Genomic DNA, 15,459 nt, shown 5'->3' with positions numbered 1-15,459 from the left:
ATCAAGTATGCCACTCTTTATTTCACTTTAAAACAGAAGAAACAATAAAAATAATTCCAAATTATAGTTCTTATTTAAACAACAATGCTCAAAACACAGATTTTAAGGTTTCTTATGAAACTACAAAAAAAAAGTTCTGTCCTTTTGGAGACATAAATGTACTTTACATTTTCTGCTCTGAATTCTAGAATGCCCCATACATTTTGGAAATTTCCAGTGACTTGTAGCTCCTACAGCATGCAAAGGCAAATGGTCAATGGAATGAAACTGTATCTCTGTAGCTGGTCATAATTCTCCTCTTTTTCTTTGTCTTTTCAGTCACTTTCTTGTGGCACAGTATCTATCCATCTGCTACCCTGATACGAAAGGAAAGAAGGTCCATTTGCTTCTTCTTTGGGATAGACAGGTTGTCTGCATTTCGTCTGTATGCCAACCAACTTTGCACGATGGCAAAGTCAACAGCATGAAAAATCATACGGAAGGCCATTTTCGAGATCTGATGAAAACTCTGCAGTAGCTTATCAATTTATCAAATAGTTCCACACTATCCATTGCATGATTATATCTTCTCAATATTTTGGGTCTTTCTACTTTCACATATTTATGGTGTTTTTTGTCCCAACACTCAACGTCATGCAATGAGCCTTTACCAACAAAGTTTGAACACAATACAACTGGCCTATAGTCTAACCACTTACACATGGTAATGTCATCAGCACTAGTGATTTCTTCTCAGTAACCTCTGGTTTGTTTCATTATTGTTTTATCATCTGGAAAAGGCAAGTTCTTTTTTTACATCTGTTTTGATGGAAAGTACTGCTGCATTGATGCCTTGAGATTTCAGAACTTGAAACAGATGATAAGGTGAAAAGAAGTTGTCAAAGTATAATTTATGACCTTTACCTTTTGAGAGTGTAACAGAAAATTCTAAAGCAACAGCAAAACCTAATCCAAATTTTTTACAGTATGCAGTATTTAGTTCAGTTGTAGCACCTTGATACAAAAGGAAATCATGCACTATTCCACTCTTTTCACATGAAGACTTTGATTCCCCATGGACTTGGTTTCCCCTTGACATACTGCTTTGCAGAAAACTTCCCAGTGAAAGGAATAATTCCTTCACTGACACAAACATTCTCTTCTGTAGGAAGTTCGCTGCAGCGTTTTCGAATGGCTGAGTAAATTGGACTGACTTTGTAAAATTTATCTTTATTTTCAGGTGGCTTTTCCAGATTGTTTGCCCAAGTGTAAATTTGTTCATAATTTTAATCATCTGTCTCGTGACATGTTTTCCCAAAACACATTTACCTTCAGGCTTGTATCCAAATACATTCATAATCTGGGAAATTTCAAGGTGCCAGTCAATATACGCAAAGAAAATAGTATCTCTAGTGCTTGAGGCGTTGTCTGCTTGAATAAGGATTTGCCTCATTGTAATGCATAAATATGAGTATGTGCTGCCATGTTAGTGAACAAATCAACTGGTATATATCTTTTAAAGTATTGCATTGGAGAACACAAGAGAGGTTCTTCAAAATTTGGAGCTTTCTATGTTTCTGCAATGGTACTTAGAGGCATTCGTTTCCATTTTATGGATTCCTTAGGTGTCACCATTATGTTGTCACACAGGTTATTCAATTCTGGGTTGTTTTCATTGCATAAAAAGTTCATTTCAGCATCCACCACCTCTCCATCATCTTCATCTTCAGATATGATGTCTCTACACACATCATTCACACCCACTTTATGTGCTCCAACACGTTTTACTATTTATGGAGCTTGCCTTTCAATAAGTGGTACGCTGTCATCCTCATCTCCACTGAAACTAATGTCAGAAACACCACCATTTTCAATTATGTCCAAAATCAAGTCCCAATCTTTCTCCACAGAAAGATATTCCTTATCCCTATTTGTAAGTCAAAAGCCAGCAATGTAAAATCATATGTACAGGTCACTTATTCTCCTCCTTGTTGCTGGTGCTGAAATTAAAGGAAAAATTACCACACATAACTACCATAGCCATGCAAATATAGCTGAGACACATTTTAGGTTATTTTTCCTATTTTACACCATTAAGGACCTGTTGTACACAAATGTGTACATTAATCTTACCTGATACATAACACAAATATGAACTGAATGAAATTGCTGAAAATTCCACTGAAAGAATGTCTAATGTTTCCAAAAGAAGGGAACCACACAAAACATTCATAAACAATACCCACAATGTGACTATTATAGCAAAAAAGTCAACGAGTAATGGCTTCCCACAGAAGGACAACACCAGAGAGTATATTTTACTATGCGGTTCACAGACTGCTCACAAGAGAGCAGCAGCTGCTGGAGCATGGCTAAAAGAAACATACACAAATGTGCACAGTGGGTTTGGATGCTCCTGACATTTCTTGTCAGTGAAATATTAGTGAACAAACTTTATGTACACAATTGTGACCACCAGGTCTGAAAGGGTTAAACCTAACTAACCTAAGGACATCACACACATCCATGCCCGAAGCAGGATTCGAACCCCTGACTGTAGCGGTCGCGCGGTTCCAGACTGTAGCGCCTAGAACCGTTCGGCCACTCGGCCACTCCAGCCGACTTACTTGTAGAAGTGGTCGCGTTATTAACGTGTTTTGAAATGGTTGTAGCACAGAAACGGTACATTTCCGGACATAGGTTCTAATTCAAAATATTATCTACTCAGTCCCCTCTACAAGCCCTAGAGGTTTGTAACTGGAATTTCTGAACATCCTGTATGTCTTGCTTGTCTGTGTCAGTATAATTTATGACCCAAAAAATGTCTCTCATATGTACCGAGCCTTACTTTAATTAGCATCATTTATGACCCAACATGACGTCACAATCAAATATGGCTACCAATATATTTATCCCATCCTTACATTTTATTGCTATAATTTGTGACACACTGTGCCCACCGCAATGAAAACATAGTTGTCTCTGTATTTACGTCACCCATATCGTAATGACTATAATTTATGAGGCTCAATATGGCCGTCGGATGTTTTTACAAAATACCACTGTCTTAATTATTATAATTTATCACACACTACTACGTCACAGTCAAACATGTGTGCCTAAGAGGAGTCTTGGCACTAAGTCATTAGGAAGGGTGGTTGGTTAATTTGGGGGAGGGAACCAAACAGCGACGTCAGGGTCCTATCGGAATAGGAAGGACGGAGAAGTCCGCCGTGCTGTCTCAAAGGAAAAATCCCGGCATTTGCCTGAAGCGATGTAGAGAAATCACGGAATACATAAATCGGGATGGCCGGACACGGGTTTGAACCGTCGTCCTCCCGAATGCGAGAGCAGTGTGCTAACCATTACTCCACCTTACTCGGTGCGCTATGACATTACTGTGGATATGTAAGAGCAGTGGAACATTTTTAAAAAAATTGCGTGTATTTATGTAGGAACGTTTCCCTAAAAACCACTGCAGGTCAGACACAAGGCATCACCAAATTACATTGATATTCCACATTTAAACGATTTCCCCTAATTAGCCGTCAGCCCACTGGGATAGGACACGAACAGTTATGATGTCTATATATAAACAAACAAACTGAAGGACGGGTGCTCCTGCAGTCCCCAGCATAAGTATCCCCATCAGCACCATGCCGATGCCAGCCCTATATACAATAATTTGCACCACAGGTTGCTGCCACTGCTGTTGCTGCCGCCGCTTCCGTCCTCTTCCCGCTACAAGCACAGCTACACTATGTGGTCAAAAGTATCCAGACACCTCCAAAAACATACGTTTTTCATATTAGGTACATTTTGCTGCCACCTACTGCCAGGTACTCCATCAGCGACCTCATTAGTCATTAGACATCGTGAGAGAGCAGAATGGGGCGCTCCGCGGAACTCACGGACTTCGAACGTGGTCAGCTGATTGGGTGTCACTTGTGTCATACGTCTGCACGCGAGATTTCCACACTCATAAACATCCCTAGGTCTACTGTCCCCGATGTGACAGTGAAGTGGAAACGTGAAGGAGCACGTACAGCACAAAAGCGTACAGGCCGGTCTTGTCTGTTGACTGGTCGAGGCCGCGACAGTTGAAGAGGGTCGTAATGTGTAATAGGCAGACATCTATCCAGACCATCACACAGGAATTCCAAACTGCATCAGGATCCACTGCAAGTACTATGACAGTTAGGCGGGAGATGAAAAAACTTGGATTTCATGGTCGAGCGGCTGCTCAGAAGCCACACATCACACCGGTAAATGCCAAACGACGCCTCGCTTAGTGTAAGGTGCTTAAACATTGGACGATTGAACAGTGGAAAAACGTTGTGTGGAGTGACGAACCACGATACACAATGTGGCGATTCGAGGGTATGATTATGGCGAATGCCCGGTCAACGTCATCTGCCAGTGTGTGTAGTGTCAACAGTAAAATTCGGAGGCGGTGATGTTACAGTGTGGCACTATCACAGCACAGGTCTACACTGATGTTTTAAGCACCTTCTTGCCTCCCACTGTTGAAGAACAATTTGGGGATGGCGATTGCATCCTTCAACACTATCGAACACCTCTTCATAATGCACCCCCTGTGGTAGAGAGGTTACACGACAATAACATCCTTGTAATGGACTAGCCTGCACAGACTCCTGAACTGAGTCCTATATAACTCTAATCGTTGATTCATTTTTTTGCTTACAAAAGCTTGTCAGTACATGAAGAGAACGGAGAAGAAGACACTGCAGTTTTTATATACTAACTTGTTGAACAAGACACTGTCAACCACTGGTATTTGGCTTTAGCATATTCAGGGGTTTTGTCCTTAGGTTTACCAACTCGACATGGCTTCTGGGCATCGATGTGAAATTCAGCCAACATAACAACATCCTTCAAATGCAATCTCTTCTTTACAGGCAGTTATATGCTTCAGTATTTCGACCAGTCTTCCTTAGCATCGAAGTCACTACACTAGTGATTGACCAGATCACTTGGAACATCCAGGTCCACCACCTTGGATTTAAGTGAGCTGTCAACCATGTATACTGTCTCAGTATGCCCAAGTCGTCACTTGGAATGTGATCCCATACAGATCTTCCTCGTATGCGAAGGTCGCCATCTTGGATTGTGATGTCGTACAGGATGTCCCAGTATGCCTAGATTGTCATATCGGATCGTCTTCTTGGATTGTGATGTCATACAGACTGCTTTCGAATTTCACACCAACTGAACAATGCACTATCTGGAACTTTGGAATCTCCTGTCAGTTTATACCTAGGACAACGTCCCTAATTCCACAGTAAAATCATAGGATTTGGGGGAAACTCCTGGCTGTTTTGAATTTCCTGCCATTTTTTAATTTCCCACCATTTTATACTTGGTGCATTTGGCCTTTGTCTTAGGGGAGGGGGAATTGTGGCAACATTGCATGACGTCATCAATGACGTCATTGCGGGGTGGGCCGTAGTGATTCACTTTTTCCCAGGTGTGCTACATATAGTCTTCTAGATATCAAATTAATTGCATGACACATCCACTTCTCAGATTTCATACAAATGCATTTCAAATGCCCTCTGTATTACTAAGTGACTATCCCAGAACCAAGTACCAGTTGCAAGTTGTCTATCAAAAAGCATCCAGGGGCAGCAAAAAAAATTATTTTCAATATTTCACGTAATAATTGACCGAATTTAAAAATTTAAAATTCTATCATAATGTACACATTAAGAAGTATAATCTTATGTTGAAATATTAAGACAATAAGACAAGCATTAGAGTTAGAAGCTGTGTCTTTGCCTCGAGGCAACGTAACTACTGACAGCGCGCAAATGTCCGGACATTATTCTTCCAGTATTTTGCCTCCTCCTCCCCCCCCCCTCGCCACGCACAGAATGATGAAAGGAAAAAAAAGCTACTACATTTCCGGTGTTCAGGCAATAAAATTTCAGCATAAGACACGACGTTTTAATTTATAACTTCTTTACCTACACCACTAAAAGGACCTGCAAAATTATATCGTTGTGCCACACGTAATTCTGAGATATTACGTTATAAACATTGAGATGCATGAAAAACTTGCGTTTCTTTAAAATGTAGTGCAATTTACCCAGACTGTATTTATCCAGTGTTTCATAACGAGACCACTTAGTGACTTCCAACAAACTTCACTCATAATTTCAAACATGTATTAACTCATTTCTAAAGTAATCAAATGTGTGAAGCTGTTTCATACATGGGAGTTCGATTCTTTGAAGAATCGAGGGTTTATTGGTATTTTTCTGAAGCAGTTTCTTATTCCTTAATTAACTATTAACTTATGTAAAGAAATTATCATTACGTTTAAAATATATTGTGTAGTTCATAGTAATGAAACCATTATTATTATCGTACTAGAATATTTAATTTAATTTATTGTTACTCTTATTAAATTCGTACGCATCTGTGCTACATTAAAAATTGTGGTAACAGTAAGTTAGATATGGTAGAGGGGGAGTGTGCGTGTGGGAGGGGGAGAAGGAGACAGCAAAAAATTCTCCTCCCCCCACATGCCTCAAGAACAGGGAACAGAAAACAGAACGCTGGATTGGCTTCTGTTTCAGTGCACTTAATTCGTTTCATAATTTGCAATATCTAACATGTCTTCTAAAAAAGAGAATGTGTTACTTATGACGGTATGATAAGAGGAGCTAGCGCCACAGACGTACGCTGTACGTTGCTTTGAAGCTGGTGCCGCCATGTTAAAAGCCCTAAGACATTAGCAGACTGTTGTTTACGATTACTGTTGTACCATGGATTACATAACACAACGAACGATTCAGAACATGTCGAACCCAAAAGTGAATGTTTCCATTCTCCCACGTGTGCACGCGGAACTTCGCCACAATGTGGCACCATTCACCACATCCTGCAGTGGATTGCTCAGCTCACCTTCTACAGAACGACAGCTGGATCTGACCCCACCCTCCCGCTGGATCCCAGTGATCACATGCAACAACACTTATTTAGCCCTCCACCAGGACTTATACTACAGCGTCGGTTCTTAGGCGCCAAATCCGTGTCTATCTATCAGCAGAGCTCGGCTAACTTGAGCACGCCAGAACGCTCGCAGTCTCACTATTGCATCGTGGACGATCAGTGCGGTTCTGCACGCCAATATCAGTGGATCTAATCAATTGGTGCTATAGAGACCCCTTCCCTTTGACAGTTCCAAAACTGCCTCAGTTCTTAGCGAATCAGCACCATACCTGGTTCACTATTGCTGAATCAGTATTCACCACTTAAAACACGTTTGACAATGCATCAAAGTATTCAACTTCATTGTGTCGTATAGGGTAATATCCTATCACAGTGACATCTTGCCTCCACCAGAATTCAGCAAGTTTGAGGCAGCCAAAGTAGCTTTGACTCTAAGACTATGCAAGACCCCAAACAACAAATAGTTTAAACTATTCACTTGCAATATTTAAACAGACTACTGCCTTAGGAGTTGTGGTACCTTTTACAAACCGTGGTGGTCTGTGGTTAATGTCTAGCATTTCACTGCGGGCCGTATGGTCGAGCAAATTGTCTCACGACAACCAAGCTGTGCTGGAACGCAACAAAGGGACTTCCATTGGAACATCAATTATAGGCCCTCACAACCCAGCAGCCATCATCAGTAAATACTGCAGGCAGCCACGTTGCACTTAGATGGAAGATGGGTACCGAACAACACCGGACTCATCAAAGCTTCCCCTTACGCAGCAAGCACAGAGCAGCAGAATCCATCTTGCCCTCCTACCCAGCAGGCCATGACAGAATACTACCAAACTTACCCACTAACACCCAACACCAACACAGTATCTCATCAACTCTGGCCGACCACTCCACACAACACCCAGCTGATGACAACTGCCAGTGTGATGTCACTCACACCGCAGGATACGGACAACAACCAACAGACTGCACTGTGGTGATGGTTCCACTCCTCCTTCAGCACCACCTTAAGCAAGTGCACCATGCCTTGCCAACACTAAAATCCCTCCCGTGACCTTCACCAGACATCAGAGGCTGCGGCATTCCAGAGTGTGCCACACACTATACCCAGTGAACCAGACTAGTTTGTCTCACCCACCTATTGGCAACAGCTCTCGGCATATGTGCATATAAATAGCATTTTCTGGAAGACTTGGGATCTCAAATAAGCACAGTTCGAAATACCAGTCATCCCACATCTCGGCAGCTGCCAAAACTTCACATAGACATTTCTACATCCTGAAATGAATGAACTCTTGATTTGGGCTGATTGTCTGTGCAACTTCCATCTGTGCTCAAATTTACAGGAAGGGATTCAGCTTTGCTGATCAAATGATGTCACCATCAGGGGCATGATCAGATGACCATCAGCACCACTTACATCACAACACAAGGATAAGTACCCTTCATTGGTATGCAGGATCCAGTTGCTATGGTCCTCCACTGAGAATCAATTAACAGCAACCGGTAAACTGTATATCGACACCAGGAATGAATGCCTTGCATTAAAAGAGGAAAATTCATCCCTTCAGGTGCTAATGCATGACAACACCAGTTAGCATGGACAGTACAGCAGCTTAGGGCACTTCAAGTTTCACCTGTCATCACCATAGAACAGCTAGCACTACAGGACAAATACCCACAAACATATGGCATACAGTGGAGAACCTTCATATCTGAGTGCAGAAATTCACTGCCAGCTCCAATGACAGCAACAAATACTGTTACCTTGAGTGTTATTGACCCAAACATTACCCACCTTGGATCGCACGGGCACCAATGGCTACACACAGACATATCACCACTGCAAAGAAACAGTGAATATCATTTATGACTGTATAGAGCTGTTTGAGTCTTCATGGACATCGCCTCTCACCATCAGCAAACACCTCTCTTCACCAGTAACTACACTTGAACAGATTAGTGCCAATGAAACAAGTGACAGTGCAATCAGTGTTTATCCAAATTACTGACTGTGATATCCATCTTTACCCCCTCCCCCTCTGTATCACCCAACTTCTATCCTGTCACAGCATTAAGGGTGACATGTTGACACAGAATCGAAACAATGTGGTGACCTCTCATATATCTCAAAGCACACCACCTCTCCCCTGACAAATGACAAATTACAAATTGTCAAAGCCACACTGGACAAGTTGCTTAACAAGGACATTATTAGCTTAACAAGGACAGTATCCAACCTTCAAACAGCCCTTATCAGGTGTAATCATCTTCAGCATCATAGTCTGCCGAAAGGCATATTTGCAAGTATGCATCGCAACTGAAAACAATGGTAAAACTGCCAGTATCACCTGTTTCAGGTTATTTGAAAATCTTTTCATGCCATTTGGATCAAAAAAACGTGGCTCAGATGTGGCAGAGATTCATTGACTCAGCCCTACGCAAACTACTGCTTTGTTTCCCCATACCTAGATGACAGATTGCTTTTTCCTTTCTATCCCCAAAGATCATAAAGACCACATCTGACAAGCTTTCCATACCTAAGAACATCCATACTTTATTGAAAGTACTGGAAAATGCCACTTACGTCAGCAGGACATAACAATTTTAGGAAGTTCCATTTTGTCAGTAGAGATCAGGCCAATGGAAGAGAGGACAGAACTCATACAGTTCACTCCCAAGTCCACTAGCTACAAGGACCTACACAGATTCCAAGGAATGATCAGTTTCTACTGGCATCACATCCTGCAGACAGCTGAAATTCAAGCACCCTCACAGACACCCCATCTGGAAACAATACCACAGGAGACTTAACTGTAACATGGTTCGAATAAATGTTACAAACTTCCATGTCAGTCAGACAATTATTATAAAGGGCTGTGACTTTGCCTCACTCCTCACCAATTGCCTACCTGTCAATCACAGCTGATGCTAGTGACACTGCCATTGGCGCAGTCCTACAGCAATCAGTGAATGGCGTTCATCAACCCTTATGTTTTTTCCTCATGTAAATTACAAGGATCCTAAAGGCTGTGGTCAGCATACAACCATGAACTACTCACACTCTACAAGGTGGTAAAATATTTCAGGGGGACATTGAGGGTTGCCCCCCGCCCCCTCCACATGTTTCGCCCATTACTGCCTCTTGGTGACTGATGACCCTGTAGTTTGGTCCCTTTATAACCCAAACCAACCAACCAACTGCCCCTTGGTAAGTACCATTCACAATCCTAGTATGGATATATCACCCCTCCATTTCAGACACCTAAACTTCATAGCACAATTATTCTCAACAGACAACCAACATGTGAATGGGAGGTAAAAATGTTGTGGTGGACTCGTGTCCTGCCTGCAGTACATTAATCAACCAGAAGGACCTGGCAAATGCACAAGAGCAACACAGTCATTTACCTGAACTCTTAGACAACCCCAACATCTACGGCATGAACAAATAATGTTACCCAGCTATAACATTAAACTATGCTGTGACATCTCACAGGGCAAACTATGCCCACTGATTCCAGTGGCATTTAGGAAATTAATTTTTGACAGCCTCCACAAACTGTCACTCCCTGCAGTTTGCCTCGCTGTAAGCCTCAGTACGGAATGTTTGTTTGCAGGAAATGTGTGCAGCCCTGTGTTCCTTGCCAACATAGCAAGATCAAAGAGCACACATTCTCCCCACAGGACACTTTTACTGTACCAAAAGGACATTTCCAGCGTGTACACATGGACTTATTTACCTTCACCCAACTTCAAAGGTTACAAATACATTCTATGGGTCATTGGCTGCATGATTCGCTAGGTAGAAATAATCTCTTTACGAGACATTACAGGTGAATCAATGAAATAGGCTTTCACAAACACCTGGATTTCCCATTTGGTCTCCCCTATCTATCACAACTGATCAGGGTCAGCAATTCCAATCCCTCCTCTTTCCCAACGTGTGCAGGCTATGGGCGAGCATGATTTCACACAATGGCATACCACCCACAGAACAGTGGATTAGTGGAACTATGGCATTGGAGGTTGTAGGCACCTTAATGTGCCTTGGTACCCAATGCACAACACTCTATCCTGCATACAAAGACAATCTGAAGTCATCACTAGTGGAGGTGCTTCCACATCATTAACACCTGCAGAACTACCTTCATAGGTACAGATTGTCCAACTCCACATTACCACCACCACTCTCACATCCCCATCTCACGCTTATAGTTTATGACCTATTTTCATCTACAAGAAGCTAAGCAATTGCTCCAAAGTCATGCTGTGTGCCCAGGCAGTCCAGGCCACATTTCAGCAACTATCCACTGGCCTATAAAAAGCACTCCAATGAGGGAACAGACAATATCAGTTCTAGTGAAAGACAAAGCTACAATATCTGTCTACTTGCTCAAACCTGCTCGTGTGCTAACAGCAAAGAAGGAAATGCCCCCCCCCTCCCCCATACCTCAACCTCCAACCTCCCCCACCCAACAGCCCTTTGACATGGACCTTCACTTCAGTACTGCAGCCTCGACATTGGGACTGAGCTGCATCTACATGCCCCAAACATCGCCGACGATGACCATCCCCACTCCTGCCAAACGTATCGACTCTACCAACATACAAAAATGTTTTTATCTGTAACCTTAACTAATAATCTTTGTCCTGGTGGTTCCCATCTGTTTCTTGAGATGTGTGTTTTGTGGTAACATGCACTGTATCAGATCAATGTGTAATAGTGACAATAAAGTGTGAAATTCTGAACCAAAGTGTCCGTATGTTATTCTACCCACCCTTGACTACCAAGGACTTCCTCATGTGTGTAAAAGAAAATATCACTTGTACGAGTCCACTTGCAAAGGAAATGTGACTCCTTTACCCTTAAGACTATAATAAAGATGATTAGTACACCTGTAAATGATGCAAGTTGGCAGTTTTGACCAAATCAGAACATGCAGAAACCCAGTTGTCTGCCACTATGTGTCACTCAGGAGTATGAAAATGTGGACATGTTTAATGTGGAGTTGACAACCTAAATATTTGCCCATGAATGAACTGAGAAATGCGCTATTGGAAACTGGATACAACTTTAGTTTACATAATGATTCACAATTAAATTAGCTTGAATGAAATACAATTCTAGTTCCCTAGATTAATTTGTGAGGACATCTTCAAGGATGTAGAACACAATGCATCATAAAATATATGTTCACAAAAAGAAAGAAAGAAAGAGAGAGAGAGAGAGATAGAGAGAGAGAGAGAGAGAGAGAGAGAGAGAGAGAGAGATGCTAATGTTTCTCCCACAGATCCTAGCTTCTCTGTGAAATGGCCCTCATGGTTGTGGAACAAGTCAAAAAATCTTAAACATATCTTAAGAGGCAATATTAAACTTGTTACAAAACATGTACCACATAGGTTGTATAAAAATAAAAGATCTATCATATTTTGCTTACTTTCATTCCACAGTGTCATACAGGATCATGTTTTGAGGTAACTCATTAAGCCAAGCTAAAATTCGCAGTGCACATAAAGACTTGTTTAGATGCTTCAGCAGTTGTATGGTATGCTCACTTCAGTTTAATTTATTATCAGTTGTAATACTAAGAAGTTAGTGATGTCATCCTCTTCTGTCAGTTTGTCAGTCTGGTCATATTGTGGGAAGAAACACCTTAAAAGTTCTGAACTGTGTGCAGTAGCCAGGAGGGAGTGGTAATGTGAAACAAATTTGTGATATGGAACAGAATAATATTTTTAGAGTATTGATGCCAGCTGCCAGAAGCTTTTGTTATCACAGCCATAATGTTCTAATTCAGTCACTAACGGTGGGTAGACAGTGGTATCACATGTACTTCCATGAGTAGACACACTTTTTATTTCAACTATCAGAAGTTTTTGCAGGGTAATATTCAGATACTTTTTCTGATACCAGTGTATACTAATTAGGATACTGTTTCTAGTTTAGGATTCAGTAATAGAAGGGAACTTACAAATGGAAATTTTAGTTACTTGAAATCATTAATCAAAAGTATAGTTTCATTACTTAGTTTTTGAAAATGGTGTCAGGGAGGCAATGTGAAACATCTTGTTTCCATATTACCACCACCTTTTTGTTTGTGGGTATCACTATGCCAAGAAGCAAGTTATGGAATGAAAAAAGTGGAACCTGACAGAAATGGCAAACCAAAGATATGGTTAATGCAATAATGGCTATCAGGGATAAAACTAAAACCATAAATAAAGCAGCAAGATGTTTTAATAAGGTATACCAAAAGCTGCTTTCTTTAGAAAGGTGCTTAGAAAGAATGTATGTGTATCTAAATACTTTAACCTTGGAAAAACTGAAAAAAAAAAGAAACCTGTTCTTAACTAAGAAATTGAAAGAGAACTAGTGGAATATTGTCTATTGATGGAAAAATGTTCTGTAGTCTCAGTCACAATGACATGACAACTAGCAGTAAGATATTGAATTTTCAGTTTATTCAGCAATGACACATCTAGAAAGGCATTGTTCACTCAGTTTATGAACGGGCACGAAAGTCTGAAGGGACATCACTTGCTCAAACCACTGATTTCAACCACAAGAATGCCATGAACTTTTTTGACCTTCTGTTACCCACTTGACTGAGCATACAAAACCTACAGCTGAATCTCCAGTCCTGCTGATATACGGTGGACATTACTCTCATATCAAGAATATAGATTCATAGTAAAAGTAAAAGATCATCATGTGACCATTCCCTGCTTGCCATTTCATAATACCCATAGGCTACAGCCCATGGATAGGACTTCGATGATCCCCATTAAAGACACATTATAGTGAAATGATTATACAGGCACTAAGAACAGTTGGTATGAATACTTATGATACTGCAAAAATGTACAAAGGTACGTAATAGTTCTGTAGATTGAAACATATGGGTATTTATCCACTAAAGAGGAATGCTTTTAGTGTGACAGTTTTCATTGCCACTGAACATGAATCGGACAGGTTGCTGATGTTGCTGAAGCACTTCAAGATGATGTTGACAATGACATCAGCATCGACGATGATGATGATGATGACGACTTACAAACTTCTGGAATTGGCAACAGAGGTGACCCAAAGAAAGCTGAGGGTGGAGACTGGAAAAGCAGAAAGTAGATCCACCAATATTTATAGCCTGTATCAAGTTGCGACAAATCTCTCAAGTCCTAAGACACCAGGGAGAGATTGGAAAGCACTTCCAGCTATTGTCCTAATCAGTTAGCCCAATAAAATATGTTAGTGCTACTTAGACAAGAAACAAAGTGAACAGGAACTATAGAAGAAAAAGGGGTCTACTCAGGGAGCTACCTGTGGAAACAGTGAGCAACCAGCAAAATGTCAGATAGATATACAAAAGAGATGACTGCTCAGATTGGGAAATGAAGACCCTTCTTGGAAAGCTAATGAAATGAAGATGAGAGTTCTATGGAGTAAGAATGAATAGAAAGGCTATCTTCTGATAGTTCAACCCAGACAGAACCTGCTGTGAAAGGAGTTTGTGCAAAGGACAATGCAGACTGTATATCTTGTGCTTGTGGTGAGACATTCACAAAATTCAGAATCTGGATAGCTTTGGGTTCAGTGTGCTGTATGTCAGCAGTGAGCCCATGTTTTAGGCAGTGGGTGAGAGACTGAAGCTTTCATGAGAGACTTTTGTTCATGAAGAATTTTAAATTCTGAATTGAAATTGTGGTTTACGGGCCATAAAAAAATTATTTTAAATTTACACTGCACTCTTTAGTTTCTGCCAGATGAGCTCAGTACATAATTTAATAGTACCAATAATAAAAACATAAAATGGATTTTCTAAATTCATGTTGAATTTGTTTCATATTATCACCTCAGCATTAAATGCTTGTAAATGGCAGCATATGTAATAGTTGAACATGTTCAATTTTCATCACAGCTCATATTTATCCTTTATAATATAGGTAGAAACTAACAGAGGTGACATTTCTGATTGAACAGTCACATTTTAATTTCAGAATTTTTTACATTATCATCACCTCACCTGTCTTCTTGTATTAATCTGGAGGAAAGTTGGGAGTAACTACAATCACAAGAATAGCATGATTGTAGTTGGACACTGGTGTGGGCACATATTTTGTTGGAGCTTCACATTTTTACTGGTAGTGGGAGGGATTCAGTTAATGCCTCTGCATCATGCTGTTCCAGTGAAAGGATTTATCACAGATAATTGGCCACTGAAATCTTCTGATCTGAATCATTTAGAATTTGTCTAGAATGCACTATCAGGTGAATTGTAGCCCATCAACTGCCACCTATTTCAGACCTCAACCTAGTTCTTTGTCATGAATGAGACTCGTCGCCAGTAGAAGGTTTGAACCATCCTGTATATATCAGCCACCTTGCTCTCAAACTTCGATAGTAGCTCCCAGTGATCGCATCCTTCATTAGCTCTTTTGTTGTTGTAGAAGAGATTTTCCAGTCTGTCTTTATTTATTTATTAGCAATCAGTAGCTTCAGAT

The 15,459-nt window shown here is 40.8% G+C and overlaps 1 protein-coding gene across 4 annotated transcripts in view; it reads left to right on the top strand.

Annotated features, from left to right (window-relative positions):
- The window catches only part of LOC126183685 (1-acyl-sn-glycerol-3-phosphate acyltransferase alpha-like), a 749,564-nt gene that overhangs the window by 704,235 nt on the left and 29,870 nt on the right, over window positions 1-15,459 (top strand). The window lies entirely within an intron of this gene.

Source organism: Schistocerca cancellata, chromosome 4 (genome assembly GCF_023864275.1).
Source record: "Schistocerca cancellata isolate TAMUIC-IGC-003103 chromosome 4, iqSchCanc2.1, whole genome shotgun sequence".
In the NCBI taxonomy this organism is placed as follows: domain Eukaryota; kingdom Metazoa; phylum Arthropoda; class Insecta; order Orthoptera; family Acrididae; genus Schistocerca; species Schistocerca cancellata.
This window is presented reverse-complemented; position numbering and strand designations above follow the sequence as displayed.